This window comes from Melanerpes formicivorus, unplaced genomic scaffold (assembly GCF_026170545.1).
Source record: "Melanerpes formicivorus ecotype bairdi unplaced genomic scaffold, bMelFor1.0.p_v2 SCAF_3, whole genome shotgun sequence".
Taxonomy (NCBI): Eukaryota; Metazoa; Chordata; class Aves; order Piciformes; family Picidae; genus Melanerpes; species Melanerpes formicivorus.
Window position 1 is genome coordinate 13,441,995 of NW_027142355.1, and position 13,142 is coordinate 13,455,136.

At 43.4% G+C, this 13,142-nt stretch overlaps 1 protein-coding gene and 1 long non-coding RNA gene across 2 annotated transcripts in view; one reads left to right on the forward strand and one right to left on the reverse strand.

Annotated features, from left to right (window-relative positions):
* The window catches only part of PIK3CG (phosphatidylinositol-4,5-bisphosphate 3-kinase catalytic subunit gamma), a 30,442-nt gene extending 27,856 nt beyond the window's left edge, over positions 1-2,586 (reverse strand). Inside the window, exon 1 of the mRNA XM_068167004.1 lies at positions 2,285-2,586. The gene's annotated coding sequence lies outside the window, so the exon portion shown is untranslated. The remainder of the gene's footprint in view (positions 1-2,284) is intronic.
* Positions 1-13,142, forward strand: part of LOC137454304 (uncharacterized) — a 109,534-nt gene that overhangs the window by 54,150 nt on the left and 42,242 nt on the right. The gene's annotated exons all lie outside the window — the stretch shown is intronic.

A 13,142-nucleotide genomic window follows, 5' to 3' on the forward strand; every position in this document is an offset into this window, starting at 1 on the left:
AAATAATTTAAAATTACTTCCTAAACCCTTTGTCATGTGTAAGTATTGATGTGTTTATACACATAATGCAACACTGCCACAAAAAAATCTAGTATAACTTAATTCTAACCCCATATTCCCTATATTAGGAGAACATTCCTACCATTAATCCATGAATCCTTATGGAGTGCAATGGAGAAGGAGGAGGTGAGCTGTAAAACATAACTAAGAAATGCAAATGGGCTTGCCTTTGTTTCCAGTCACATGACAATGACAACAGAGTTTGGTAAATTTACAGCTGGATCAATTCCTTAATCTGACTTACTGCTTGTAGGAGTTGTAGGGAAGGGAATAGAATTAAGCCAGTGCAGTTTAGCGTAACTCAAGACTGAAACATAATTCACAGTAGGAGATAATTTCATGACTAAACTTTTTAAAGGATTTAAGAATACTGGTTGAAAGATGCTTTAAAAAGACAACATGGTATCACCATGAATTACTTCAAATATTCTGCTACAAAAAAATTCAAGGTATCTGTCGAACACCACTGCTTTGTTAGAATTTTACCAGCTAACTCTTTGCCAATTATTGTTATGCTTATTCTACACTTGTTTCTGCTTCTGGTTTAACCCACCATGTGAAAATCCTTATACTTTAGTGTCAGCTCATTCCTTGCAACACAACCTGGAAGAAAACAAGCACTCCCTATCGGAGTAAGAATCGCCTCATGCACACATTATGCAAATACAAGAATAATCTATATGCAGTCATACTCTAAGATAGTTTTTTTAAATCCACCTATGATATGACCCAAAGTTTTTTAAGCAGCATACTACATCTACTTGCCAGCATTGTCATGTATCAGGAGACCACTTTCCTTTTGCTGGATAAGTACAATACATCTACCTAAAACGATCCACTGTTGAACTATGCTGTGAAGACACAGCACAAACATATTATACATGAAGACAACAATAAAAACTGCTTAATTCAGTTCTATCAAATCTTCTAGCAAGTATTAGCTCTCATATTAATTAAATCAGTGCAGCTTCCCATTAGCAAGTAAACTTCATGGATAATACAGTCACATTCTTCATCAAAAGGTAAAGATAGAGCTGAACGTCTCTGCCAAGAGGTTGTACAGTAAATCTGACTGCTCTTCTAGTTGTAATATTTTCAGGATCCCCTGCCTTCACTACAGACCTCAGCACAGTTTGGTTTCTACACAAGGCATCTATTCAGGGTGGCTTCTGGAACAAACAATAACTTCTATCAGGTTCCAAAAATATACGTAAGAAACTTCACAAAGTTCTGGCCAACTGGCATTATGCAAGTGATGGCAATTTACCTTCAAACCAACACTTCATGGAGTCTAGAAACAGAGAGATCACAGCTATGGCTCCTGCAGGGCCACACTCGCTATTTGGATACAGCGTGTCCTTTTCAATTGCATCTGGATTTTCAAATACTTATCCTTAGTGGTGTGATTTAACGACTACCGACAGACAACTCCTGAATGCCCTCAGCTGTTTTGTCAGATACTTTGTGGTGAAAGAAAGTTTTATGCTCTACATGTATGAGATAGACACAACAAATTATTTTTGTTGGATGAGGAAATACAATTATTTCTTGTTTAAAAGCTATGTTGCAGCAGAGCTAACTCATAGATCTCAAGGCCAGGGGACAAAGTTACCACCTACTGTGATTCTTCACTGGGCGCTGTTTTATTTAACCTAGTAACAGTTTCCTCAGCAGGTTAACTGTAACTCTTGTTTGGGCTAGGGCGTGAGTCAAGTCCAAGACTGCACGGAATGAAGGAATGGGCAGCCCGCGGGGTCTCAGCCCTTGCCTTGGAGAACGCAGCGGTGACTCCACATACGGCCTGCGGGAAGAGAGCTCGGGCCGATGCGCGCCTCCTGCGCCAGGCACGGCACAGCGGGCAGCAGCGGGGGCTAGGGCTGCATCCCTCCCTCGGTCCACCGCCCGGGCCCCGAGGCCGCCCCCCCCCCCGGCCCGTCCGCGCCCCGAGATGGCGGCCGGGCCGCGCCGCTCCGCAGCGCCCTCGGGAGCAGCAGCAAAGTCTTTGCCCCGTGAGGACAAACATCGCCGCGCCCGGTGAGGCAGCAGGGAGCCGCGGCCGCCCGCCGGGCAAGTCTGCCCACTGCCACCGCGGGAGCCGGGCCGCACGCCCCAGGCACGGCCTTGTGCCCCCGGCGCCGTCTGAGAGCCCCGGGCCTCGGGCAGGGCCATCCTAGGGCAGGCTCCGCTGGAGACCCTCGCCGGCCCCCGGGACAGAGCTACTCACCGCAGCAGCGCGGCAGCGGCTCCGTCTTCGGACAGGTGTTTTCCTCAGCAGGAAGAGGAGAGGGCCGGGGGCCGGAGGGAAGGCTCCATGGTCGGAGGTAGGCAGCTCCGGAGCCGCCGCCAATCACACGCCGGGCAAAGAGGGAACCGACTGTGGGGCTTCCCGCCCCGCTCGAACGCCACCGCCCGGCCCCGTCGCGGCCCCGGGGCGCCCGTCCCCGGGCCTCGCCGCTGTTCCCGGCCCTCGCTGCGGCCTGCCGAGCCGGGCGCCAGGGCCGGGCCCCTTGCCCCGGGGCGGGGGCCCGGCGAAGGGGCTGGCGCTAGGCTGGGACGCCCGTCGAGTCTGCGGAGCGCGGTGCCCAGCCTTGCCGCCTGGAGGCAGCGGACAAACTTGCCGCGACTCGGAACCCGCTATCCCGATCCGGCCGCATCAGCCGGAGTGGGGATACAGGATAGCAGACGGCATCCTTAGTGCGGTTAGTCGCCAGCACACGGCAGGCAGGACCTGTCCTACTGTCAGTACAAGCTGGAAGTACCTTCAAAGAGTTACTCATAGCCCAGGAGCCCCAAACGCTGGCTTGCCCGTCTGCAGGCTGCTGGGCCGTCCAGCCCCATTGCTAAAGTAAGGACAAAATTGGTCCAACCTGTCCTCATAAACTCCTGCAGATGGCAATCTGCTCTAGTGTGCAGCAGCCTTCTCCTTTGGAAAGATTTTCATGCTGTCTTGTTAAATGTCTACTTCTACACGTTGAGCCTCTTGGGTTTTGTTTGTTAGTGGTTTTTGTGTTTCAGTTTTAGTTTGGTTGGTTGGGTTTGGGTGGTTTTCAGCTACTTTTTGTTCAAGGTGTTGAGTTTTTATCTTCCTGGTATTTTCCCATCTCCAGTCTGGGCCATCCTGGCTCACTCGGTTTAGTTCATGTTCCTTAGAACTCCTGCAGTTCCTGGAGCTTGCCTACACGCTCTTGCCAAATGGGTCACGTTGTTTTTGGAAGGCATTGCACAAAACTGGACGTAGTAGTATTCCAGCTAAGGTCTTGCCAAGGCTGCCCACAGCAGGAGGATTAATTTATCAGCCTCATGGTACCAGGACCCCAAAGGCAGCTCAGGCATCACCATTTACTTCCAATTCAAACAAAAAACTCCCCCTCATCACTTGTTCCCCACTGTAGCTTCTGGCTGTTTGGTTCTGAATCTGCAATGAGATTCATAGGTGAACCCTCTATGGCATGGAACCTGTATGTGTGCCCTGAAAGCCATGAGGTTACATCTTCAGGGAATGCTTTACAAGACCATAGACTGCCAGAAAAACTATAAAAATTAACTTGATTTTTCTAGGAACATGTTATTAACTTCCATAGAAAATGTCAGAACAAACTAACTGCCATGCTACTCATGCAGATACCATTATAAAATGTAATTGTTACTATAGCAGTGTGTTTCTTTTGACTTATAAAACCATTTGTATAACAACATGAAGAATTGTAATACTAACCTGAAGTGGAACATAACTGAGAATCAATGGTGTAAACACGGAGTCTCAAAACTAATACATTTTACACTGAAATGTGGCTATAAGTAATCCTAACTCTGTACTGGCCTCAGGTTCCCCTTTTTACAAAGATGAAGACAAAGTAAAAAACTTTTAACAACCTTCACATGATGTGTGTGCAGTATAGGAGAAACACAGTGAAGAATTTATCACTTTATGCTTGGTTTTGCCTGATATAATGGGTATTATCAGCTCAAGAAGTTAATCTTTGCACTGTGTGTAGTACTGGATGCTTTAAAAGAAATTTTAAAAAGCTGATCAAAATAGGAAGCATTTTTTTGTTGTTTGCTGTCTCCCCACATGGATCACTCCAGAAAGACAAATTTGCCAGTTTGTAGACTAATCCTGTTAAAACCCATGGACTTTGTTTGGGGTTGCATAGAATAGAATAGAATTAACCAGGCTGGAAAAGACCTTTGAGATCATCAAGTCCAACCTATCACCCAACACCATCTAATCAACTAAACCATGGCACTAAGTGCCCCATCCAGTCTCTTCTTAAACACTTCCAGTGATGGTGACTTCACCACCTCCCTGGGCAGCCCATTCCAATGGCCAATCACTCTTTCTGTGAAAACTTTCTTCCTAACATCCAGCCTAAACCTCCCCTGGCACAGCTTGAGTCTGTGTCCTCTTGTTCTGGTGCTGGTTGCCTGGGAGAAGAGACCAGCCCCCACCTGTCTACAACCTCCCTCCAGGTAGTTGTAGAGAGCAATAAGGTCTCCCCTGAGCCTCCTCTCCTCCAGGCTAAGCAACCCCAGCTTCCTCAGCCTCTCCTCATGGGGCTTGTGCTCCAAGCTCCTCACCAGCTTTGTAGCCCTTCTCTGGGCACATTCCAGCAGCTCAACATCTTTTCTAAATTGAGGGGCCCAGAATTGGACACAGTACTCAAGGTGTGGCCAAACCAGTGATTAGTACAGGGGCTGAATGACTTTCCTGCTCCTGCTGGCCACACTTTTCCTGATTCCTGATGCCATTTGCCTTCTTGGCCACCTGGGCACAGAGACATATGGAGAGCTGAGCAGCTGACTATCATTTGTTGAAAGATAATTGCAGGGGAATAATTTACAGCCAGAGCAAAAGACACGTTTCACAGAATCATTCAAGTTGGAAAAGACCCCCAATATCATCATCCAGCCATCGACCCTACACTACAAAATTCACCCCTAAACCATATCTCAAAGCACCACATGAGATGGTGACTCAAATACCTCCTTGGGCAGCCCATTGCAATGTCTGACCACTCTGTGAAACTTTTTTTCCTAATGTTCATTCTAAACCTACCCTGTTGCAATTTGAGGCCATTCCCTCTTGTTCTATCACTACTTAGCCCCTGTGGAGAGACCAGCACCAACCTCTCCACAAAGTCCTTTCAGTTGTAGAGAGCAATGAGGTCTCCCCTCAGCCTCCTCCTCTTCAAAATAAACAGCCTCAGCTCCTTCAGTTCTTCTTCATAAGATTTATTCACCAGGCCTTTCACCAGCTTCATTGCCTTCTTCTGCACTTGCTCCAGCACCTCAGGTTGACTTTGGCCAGAACTGTATTAAATATTTTTAAAGTAGCTGTAATTCAGTATAATGTCATTTGTAATGAAGGAATAAATTATTTCTGCATTGTATATGAGAAAAGGAAGTAAACTGAAAACCTTTGTCTTTTCAGAATTTAGTAAGTTAATAAATTATTATATTTTTGCAGTTAATCTTCAGCTTGTCTTTATATAGCACAACTTTCTTTATTGCCTTTTATGGCAAAGCAAGTCATGCAAAATTTCCTATTGCCAAGCATGTTGGATGTTTAACTTACAGGTTGTACATTCTGTGGAAATACACACTTTAACATTTCATTGCTGTTGGTTGCAAATGTGACTTAAACTCTTTCCCATAAATTAGCTGTTGGTATTGCTTTTGTTTGTTGTGGGGTTTTTGTTTGTTTGTTTGTTTCCAATCAAGAACAACCTGTACAATAAATTGAAATGCATGTTTAACTATATAAAAAAGTGGAATTTTAAACCAATCAGGAATACTATAGCTTAGTGAAGGAAGGTGAAGAACACAATTTGATATTTAAATGAAGCTGATTTAATCAAAATTAGTCATGCAAAGAAGCAATCCCTTTGCTAATACAATCTTGTGGGGTGCAGTCAAAATGCAATTGTTTTCTTTATCTTTCACCTGTAATAAAAATACAATAAGGAATTGCCATCATTATCTTAATGGGAGTTTTAGAGGCTGGAAAAATGTAACATAGTATATTTTGTGTCCTCTGCACAGTCAAACGTCAGTTTTTATGTTGTTTCATGAAGAACTGCGATAAAGAGTAACAGCCACATTAAATGCTCAAAAACATTATATATTGAGATATGTTGGAACTGGATGTAAATGTTCTGTTGGCATTGTCAGACAGGGCTCATTGCAATTTAGGAAATAGTATCTAATAGTTTGGGTGGGATTTTATTTTACATATTACCAGGGAAAAAAAATAAACTAATAGGTCTTGTAGGTAAGTCTTGTACCAACAAAGCCAGAACCTGCTTGCCTAATCCCAGCAATAGCTACATCCAGTTTTGTAATTGCTTCCTTATGCAAAGACAATTGGAAAAAAAAAAACACAAAAAACCCCAAAACACAGCCAATTATCCACTGTGGGATATATTGTACTTCCTTGTAGAGTTTATAAGCTGGAATTTTCTAATTGGGTCATAAGCACTTTATGACGTGTTCAGTGCAGGATTTAAAATAAATGGTCAGAATCCCATTGTTCTACAGCTCTATTCTGAAAACTGATCATGTAAACATGTGATCAATCTTGTAACATCATTGCAGTTGCTTTGTCCATGTGCGTAATCATATGTTAACTTTGGTATAAAAAATAAGTTCTTGCTATAGCTTGCCACCAAACAGAGGAGTGAGTGGGATTTTAGTTTAGCTTTTGTATCATGTTCTTGGTATGGTGGGTGCTCATGTAATGGATATAGCTGATATCCAAGTGTTGCCTGAAGTTCTCTTCTCCATTCATAACTTCGTTTGATGGAAAAAGTAACCCACCTCTTTTTACACCGATTCTGAGTCACTGGTTGGGGTAGCAATAGAAGGCCTTGGGGGAGGGGTGGCATGGGGGAACGGCCCATTAGAAAAGCAAATTAAGGGTGGGCTCTTACTGCATCTCTCTGAAGGGATGACAGCAGGCAGTCAAATCCTCTGTAAGATGAAGCATGTTTCAAGGTACTTGGGTTGACAGGGAAAGATATTATGGGGAATCTTTTAAGATCTGTTGGGTATGAAAGTAGCCTTGTGGCCTGTTCCAGAATGTTCTTGATGTAAACCTCTGTAGGCAAAGCAGAGTCAGGAAAGCTCCAATGAAGAGAAGAGCTTTGCCTATCTCTAGTTCTTTTTCCTCCAAGAAATACCTTCTCTTTCATTTTCTTCTGCTAGGTTGGTGCTCCGGGTAATCAAGATTCTGCAAAAAATCATTATCTTCAAATGTTTAAATCTTTCAAAACAGGAAACATCAGGTGTTCAGAAGCCTTCTGAGATACATATGCTGAAGGCTTTGTCTCCCACTTTACTGCTTTAGTCTTTTATACTTCAGAAAAGGTATTTAAAGCACAGGGGTGGGAGTGCAAGCTGTTTCCTCAGTACCACTCAGTACACACATTAGTTGAGATGTAAAGCTCATGTAATACTTCTTACTGTCTTGGATATCTATTTTTGTCCGTTCGTATGTGTATGAATTTGTCTGAGAGAGATGTACTCCTTGTGGCAGCAGTCTGTAAGAAGATCTTTTAAGATCACTGGTTACTCATAAGGGGTAGAGAAACCCCCAAGTTTTTCTGGCTGCTGTCAAAGTCTTGGTATTAGGTGGTGATACAATAGTGCATCATTTTGTGGTGCTGGGACTTGACAGAGGAAGCAAAAGAATTCAGAAATAGAAATGCAAAGAAAAGGAGTTAATGCATCCAACAAGGCCTCTAGCCTAATACCATTATATTAAGTGCTTCTGAATATAAGGTACAGATAGTATCTTCTCAGTCCCTGAAAGTTTCTGACACCAAAAATAATTAATTTGTTGCTGAGACACTACATTACAAGTTTACTCTCTATGTTGCTTGTTTTATCTTCCAGTACTGATAGTTATTAGTCTAAATATTTGAAAATTTGCTGGGTTATATGCTTATTTGTTGGTGCATCCTCCTGTCTGTGTGGAAGTAAATACACCCTGAATATGTCTGATAGGTTGACAAGAATAAGGGTATAGAGATGAGTGACACATGGCAGGATACTAGGAAGATATTCTCTCTCTAGTCTCAGATGATCTAAAAACAGTCCAGATGGTCCTTGGACTCTTCCTTGATTCCACTGAACAGTAGGTGTGTGGAAGTGAATCCCTGTTATGTCCAGAGGAAAACAGGAGGACAGCACAGAGGAATGATTGATATTAGGGATGTGTAACTAACCCAAATGAATGAGTGACTTTAAAGGCAGCATTTTGAAAATCATTCAGGAAGAGGTGATTTCCCCAGTGTACCACAATAGGCTACCTAACTGCGGTAGTTCCAGAAAATTTTCCACAGATCTTGAACAGAAAGTAGTAGAATGCAAATAAATTACTATTGGGTGTAAAAAGAAAAGTAACTATAAGCTCTAAGTAATCCCATTGGACAGGTATCTTGCATAAAACTTAGATAGATAAACTATCTTGCTCTCTCTTTTCAGCTTCCTGGCTCTGAAAGATGCTAACTTGTGCTTCTGTCTGGCTTTGCTGACCTTGGCTGTGTTCTTTGTTGTGGCTGAGTATCCTAACAAAATAAAACTCTGCTCTTTTCTCTTGTCCCTTGTGTACAGGGTGGATAGAGGGAAAGGGGCAGGAATTGGGAAGCTATTAGCTCCCCTAGTTTGTCCAGGGGGGTTCTTGTGCTGTTTATAAATTGTAAATACCTGTAAATATATGTAAATAATGTATATTTTGTATATATTGACTGCATTCCATTTTAAATTGTAGTTTTGCTTGTAAATGCTGCTTCATTTTGCTTTCAACTGAGCTGATCTGGCAATTTATTGGTGGGGGCAATTTACAATCCATCACAATAACCAAGCTTGTTTTAGGCACAGATGTTGCTGGTACTGGGATAGCCGGCACTGCAGGCTTGACCTAGTGGAGTGGCTGCAGATGTGGTAGGAAGGTGGGCTTTCTGAATGAAGATGGTAGGTACTAGATCAGAGTTTTGGAGCTGGCTCTGAGGAAGGGCATTCAGCCAGCACAAGTCTGTGTGGTTCCTTGTGTGTCAGCACCTGCAGAGGATGGGGCTTTCCAGACTTTCATCTCATCAAAAAATGAATCTCAGATGAGTGTAATGACTTCTTTGTCTTGATAGTCTGAGCACTGAGGCTGGCAAACACATTTCTTTATTCTTGCCTCCATTTCAAGTAACTGGTATATCAATAGTTGTAGATGAAAGGAATCTTCAGAAAGGTGTGTCGGGGAGTTTAGGAGTTGAGGGTTTGCATCCAGGAGCATGCTACTGAGGGAAAGTAGAACAGAAAACGTAACTGTGACATGCTGATTACATGACTTTCCTGTGTTAATAGCTCAGGGAAGACAGTGTTGGCTGAGTTAACTCTCTCAAGTGTCACTTTGATAAATAGCAAGGTACTCAGAGCAGTGTTCATCTGCTAAGAGTGAAGGCATGTCAAAAGCTGACTCATCTGAAATCTCAGATTTAGCTTGTAAGATGCTCCAGTACCAGGGAGGTGAGTACCATGAACTAACTTCACTGAAACATATGGCAGATAATATGTATTGAGGCCAATACAAACCATCTTTAATTGAAACATTATTTGAGTACTGCATGGTCAATGCTTAGGAAAAAAAAAAATGTAGTTAAGGGCTGAGAAGTGCAGAGCCATCAGAATCCTGGAAAGGTTCTGATTTTGTCCATGCAGGGTGCATGTGCAATGGTGGCAGTATTGCATTGGCAGTCATTTCAAAGGGAGTTGGTATTATTTTATTATCCAGCCTTAAGTCCATGAAAGGAGAAGTTAAAAAAAAAAAAAAAGAGCAAGGATTTTTTTTCACTAGTGATTAGGGAAAAAACCCAGCTGTTTGAATCTGAGTTAGTCTGATAATCCTGTTTAAACAAATTATGTATGTTGAAATGCTGTGGATTTCTGAGATAAGCAAATCAGTCACAGGTCCTGCAGTCAGAGTGAAGGGAAGGTCTTGCATTTGATATGCTTGGAGAGGTACATGTGCAATTTCTGGCACTGTAGCTTGCCAGAAACTTGAACACAAGTCCGAATTCAGCCCACAGGGGAGGAGAATTTAAATCAGCCTTTGGATGTATGTATCAATCTGTGATCACTACATTAGCTGGAACAAACCTAGGTGTTTCAGCTGTGTCACTGACCGCTATTGTTCTCTGTGAGTTTACTGTGCATTCACTATGGTACCTACCCTCTCTGATTTGCCATCCAAAGATGTGCCACTCAGCCCCAATTTCCTGCCGGGGAAATTAAGCAGATGACTTTTCCTGAGCACACAACTGGTGTTCACCCACTGCAGCAGGGTCCTGCCATAGTATCACTGCCCTACCATGATGCCAAAAATGACAGTGACAGTGAACAAGCCAAAGACTGCAAATGAAGTCTCTCCAGCAAAGGTTTGGTGTCCAGAGACGCCGTTTGCATTTACCCACTGTCTGTGGCTGCCGCCTCCCGCTCGCGTCATCTGCCACGCGTGTGACGTCACCACTGCCTCGGCCTGCGCCGGCAGCGCATCATGCGCAGGGACAGAGGCGACCCTGGTGCTGTGGGGACACCTGCTGGGCCGGCGGGAGCATCGCGGCAGCGGCTCCGGCTCCACGCCGGCCGGCCGCCTGGCGGCTTCCCGGCTGGAGGACGAGGCTCCCTATCTCCCTGCCTCGGAACCGGGGCGCGCGGACTTTGGTCCTTGTCCTGCTACATGGACCGGTGCTGTTGGGGCAGGACATTGTCGCCTGCGTGCCACCAGGATGGGGATGACAGCGCTTCCCTGTTGTGTTGCAAAAAGGCAGGTCCCTGCTGTGGTGATGTGGATCAGGAAAATACACTCAAGGAAAAGCTGTACCTTCTGTGCAGGAGTTTTTAAAGAGTGTGTCCACATCTTGTTTTCATGTCCCTTAGAAAGAAATCTGGAAGACAATTTTTGAGGAGACATTGGAGATGATGGATCTGGGTCTTCTTCACACTCATAGTGTGTTGTCAAAGAAGGTCTTCGGCTTTCTGTCTCCACCTGTCTGTCATTCATCCATGCAGTGTGGAGTATGTGACCTACCCAACTCACGCATGGGACTTTTCTGTGTTCTCATTCATTAATATCTGATGCAATTTAAGATCTTTAGGGTATGGAAATAGAAAGTATTTGTGTGTTGGTGGCATGATTTTAGCATATCTGTGTTACTACTACATGTGTACGAAATGAGCATTATCAGAGCTTTCACATTCCACCAAATTAACATGTATACCTTTTCATCTAAGCACCTAAATCCACTTCTGGACATGACTTACCAGAGAGGAGCAGGACAGGAAAGAGGGTGACTTCACTTGCTGTATGAGCTTGAGAGAGCTTGCAAGAGCTTGGACTGCCAGAGGTGTTTGTGCCAGAGCTGCCTGACAGCTGCCCACTGTGCTTTGAGACAAGGCTTTCCCAAAGCTGGGCAGACAGCTCGAGTTAAAGAATTCAGATGTGGTCCTAGGGCCTCCAACAACTTTCCAACTTTTCTCTGCCAACTTCCCAGTTACAGCTGGAGATGACTGGCAAAACTCATTTGTTCCAGGCACGCCTGGCACAGATCACTGAGACTGATAACATCTTAAGACTGCTACCATAGGTCTCTCTCACAGGCTGAACATCTATTACTTGACAGGATGGCTGCTGATGCTGGTACAGGCCTTCTGACTGCTATAATCTCCCAGTTGTGAATCTTCTTGACTCCATCCTAAGTTGCATATTTGTTTGTTTCTTTCTTTTTATCATCTTCCTGACTCCATTTTCTGAAAAGTGTTTCCCTAAGTTATATGCATACCCTGGAGCACAAGCACTGCCCATGGTTTTGTTGAACCTTTTCATCAGCCCTGCACTCTTCTTTTAGCTGTAGATTAGCTAGATTTGAGGAGTGTACATATTTCATTTCTCCTGCTACCTGATGTACATAACCACTCCAAACACTGCATGAGTGGTATTGGAAATACTGGGCCTGCCATTTGTGATGCTGGACAGCAGCTCAAATGTGTTGAAATCCTTCCTTGTGCCTAGCCTAGCGTTTTTCCTCAAGCCCCCAAAAAGAACCGGCTTCTATTTAGCTCATAAGTTAATAGTTATCCCTAACATAGGGAAGCAGAATACAGGACAAGTGATTATTAAATTCAGATGTAAAGATCCTAGTCAATATATTAGCAAAAGAAGCAATTACCAGTAAAAGAAGCCAAATGATTATGAGACATACTTTTCCAGTAACATGAGAAGAGGATCAAGTTACATTGTATTAAGAAAAAAAAAAAAAAAAGAAGGGAGATAGAGAAAGGAAAGCATACCAGTATAATGGCATGTTAACTAATGGGACATGATATTTAAAAGAGGAGAAGTCACAATTTCTGGGAAAAAATACAAAGTTGGGTGGTATGCAGTCAGTGATTAGTTAGAATAGACTAGACTAGACTAGACTAGACTAGAATAGAATAGAATAGAATAGAATAGATCTGCCAGATAAGCAGTAACTCTTGTCTGTACTAGGAACTGTATATCCAAACCATTTCCCAGTGGAAAGACTTTTATCTAGCTTTTCTGGGTTCATAAATCTTTAATATCAGCACATGATATACTACTGAAAACAATGCCTTTTTTTACTAGCCAAAATTAAATGGTGCATCTCTGGATCAGAACCTAGAGATGGTGTTCAAAGTGAAAGTAGCTATGGATTTGACCACAAACATGAAGGGGTTTGTGACTTCTAGGAAAACTAATGTATTGGAGGATAGCTCATGAGGACACACAGGAGAGGGCTACATTGGAGCTGAACTGATTTAGGGACCAATTTAGCTGGCCAAATTAGTTTTGTTGCAGATCTTTCTGCTTCTGCTCTGGATATCACTGAACTGATAGTGGTTAATTTAAAGAAGAGACTGGCTGAAGGAAAGTATCAGTTTTGGCTGAAAATATATCTACACCTGTGGCAGAATGAATTTCACTTGAAAAAAAAAGATCAGGATGGACTCCCAGAGGATTTCTATTCAAGCTAGTCAAAATTTTTCTAAAAATCAATGGAGATAAATGGATT